Consider the following 2996-nt stretch of genomic DNA (forward strand, 5'->3'; position numbering starts at 1 on the left):
AGGAAATCACAGGATGACAGCTATTCAGCAGAGCAACTGGCCCAGAGAGAAAGAAATGAGATTTTTTAGGGGGAATGTCTCCAAGAAAAGAAAGCAACTGAAAGACTCCCTGATGTTATTGACCTAATGCATAGACAGGACTTGGGGAAGGGGCTAATGGTGCAAGGGTTCAACACTTGGCTGCTAACCAAAAGGCTGATGGTTCAAACCCACCCAAAAGCTCCATGGGAGAAAGATCTGGCAATCAACTCCCATAAAGATTAGTCTAAAAATGGGAGTTAGCCTCCTATAGGGCAGTTCTACACAGCCACATGGGGTTGCTCTCAGTTAAAATGGACTCTACTACACACAACAACAAGGAAAACTAAGTGAATTGGAAAAAAAAGATTATTAACTTTAGGAGTCATGAAAGGTAAGAGAGCAAATATAATCAATGAGGTACCATTGACTTGATTCTGAGTAGTAAAGGAAACACAGTAGAGGGTTTCCAAGGAGCAGCTGGTGAGCTTGAACCGCCAACCCTGCAGTTCAAATGGCTTTGCAGTCTGGTGCATTAACACACAGTGCCAGAATAGTAAAGAGTAATTCTTAATGGTGAGTAATATTTGCATGGGCTCCTGGTGTGGTGCTGTAGGATCAGTACTGGACTCCGAACCACAAGGTCATCAGTTCAAACTCATCACCTGCTCTTCAGAAACCTTATACAGGGTCGTTGTGAGTCAGAACCAACTCAACAGCACTTAACAACAACATAAATGCAAACACTGAATGTTGATTTAGCCAAGAATGATATCAACATTGGGAGGGTGAAGGATGATGTAGAGGAATGATGGTGCAAGAAAGCAATGTCCTCATTTACTATGACAGAATTCAGTCAAATAATGTCCAAATGGATGGTTCAAAAGAGAGGACAGGAAACATTTCACTTACTCAAGGGAGAGGAGGAAACATGGCTGCGCGTTGGTGGTTCTCGTGTCTCTGCAACCACAGAGATAGCATTGGTGCTCATTTACTGGGTTGCCTTGACTTCTGCCCAAAGAAAGAAGGAAATGGTGTTATCTGAAAAGCTTAGTCAGCTGCTGGAATGGACTAGTAAAAGTCTCCATCGCCTTGTTAAAGCCACCAAGAAATGACTCCATTATTGTCATGTTCACTGCTCTCCAGCTTCAAAACATTGTATTGAATGCAAGCAAGCTGATGAGGAAGGCCAGATCCTGGCAAATTCCTGGAGATATTCCAGTGTTTTTTTACCAATAAGATATTCTTTGCTATGGTGGATTTTGATGACGGTTCTGATGTGTTTCAGATGCCAAACATGAATTCAGCTACAATTTTCATCACCTTTCCTGCACAAGGGAAACCTAAATGGGGTGATACATATGAGTTTCAGGGGAGGGTTTTTCAGCTGAGCAGACTGCCAGATGACAGAACTGATATCAATGTTAGAGTAATTTGACCCAGAAATTATTCTGGTCCCTTATGTTGGGATTGCTTTGGGCTGTTAATTGGTGAACTTGTGTGTCTTCGAAGAAGCAATATAGAATTGGGTAGGCTTTTGTGGCTTTGTGTTTTGTGCTTGCTCTGACATCTGGTCAAATTTGGATGAGGACCACCATTATATTCATAACCCTCCTCCCCTGGCATACAGGACATGTAAATTATATCCATGGAAGCAGCCAAGCCCAGTTTGTAGCTGAAACACACACTGTTCTGTTTAATGGTGGAGCTACCCTAGGGATGATGTTTTTATGTGAAGCTGCTACCTCTGATAGGCATATTAGAAGACAGAAATGATGTGTATGGCTGGTATTGGACTCATTGTTTTATTCTTCAGATTGAAATATTATGGCTATCCATATAGCTTTCTGATGAGTTAAAAAGGATCCCAGAGAGACGTAGATATAACAGGAATTGGAAAATGAAAAATGTGTGTGTATTTGAAAGGAAGACCTTGTGTATTTTATATCCCCCCGCCAAGTGATTTAAATAGCTCATCATTTAACCTAAGATGATGTGCAGTGCCTTAACAAGTAATTTCCTTTCAAAATCATGTAGTATTTGGGGTAAAATTCTCTCTTCTTAACCTTCCTCTCCCAGTAACTTTATGGAGCATTTACTTTAGTAGAATTAAATATAAAAATTTAAAAACTAGTCTATTTACCAGAGATGGAGGCAGAGATGGAGACATGGAGAGAAGGAACACCTGAGGACTCTAAATTCATGGTATTAGAGGGATTGAGAGCTGGTGGCCAGGAGGCAGGCTTGCAGAATGTGTCCTTTGGTGGTTTAAATTATTACATATGCCTGAGTGTTAAAAAAAAGAAAGAAAGAAAGAGCTAAAATGAATAGAGAGAAATACTGCTCACTGATGGTGCATGAAGGGGATTATAATCATTGTAATGAAACAAAGTATATGATTTGTTGAATGTAAAACTGATGATCTGCCCTGTAAACTTTCAATCAATTCACAATAAAAAATTTTAATAATAAAAAACAAAAACTAGTTCATTTAAATTAGAAGATGATTCAAAACTGCTTTATTTAACTTTAGTGAAACGCCATTTTTAAAGAGTATAGTTTTATCCTTTAAAAATAAAAAATGGCTAGCCAGTCCTCCTCCTCTTTTCCTTCCTGTGGATATACAGGGCTATGTGGGCTTCTTGGTAGCTGTAGACATTAAAAAGTATCTATAATACAGGCTTATGATTTCTCATGAGTTTTATGTTAACTACCTTATGTTTGGGAATTTTCAGATCTATTCCACCTCCCATTTTTTAAATTTAAGGTGGCCAATCTCTCTCTCTCTCTCTCTATTTATTTATTTTTTAAAGTAGCTTAGTGCTTAAAACCAGTATAACTTATATATGGTCTAAAATGGCTCTGCAGATTATCACTTATTTCATTTGTACCTAAGGGAAAAATAGACTCACATCAAAATAGACTTGAATATACATGAAATCTGTATTACAAATCACAATGCATTTAATTAACTCTTG

At 38.5% G+C, this 2996-nt stretch overlaps 1 pseudogene; it reads left to right on the plus strand.

Annotated features, from left to right (window-relative positions):
• The first annotated feature begins 925 nt into the window (after window positions 1-925).
• On the plus strand, window positions 926-1877 carry LOC102828957 (annotated as a pseudogene).
• The last annotated feature ends 1119 nt before the right edge of the window (window positions 1878-2996 follow it).

Source organism: Chrysochloris asiatica, unplaced genomic scaffold (genome assembly GCF_000296735.1).
Source record: "Chrysochloris asiatica unplaced genomic scaffold, ChrAsi1.0 scaffold00004, whole genome shotgun sequence".
Taxonomy (NCBI): domain Eukaryota; kingdom Metazoa; phylum Chordata; class Mammalia; order Afrosoricida; family Chrysochloridae; genus Chrysochloris; species Chrysochloris asiatica.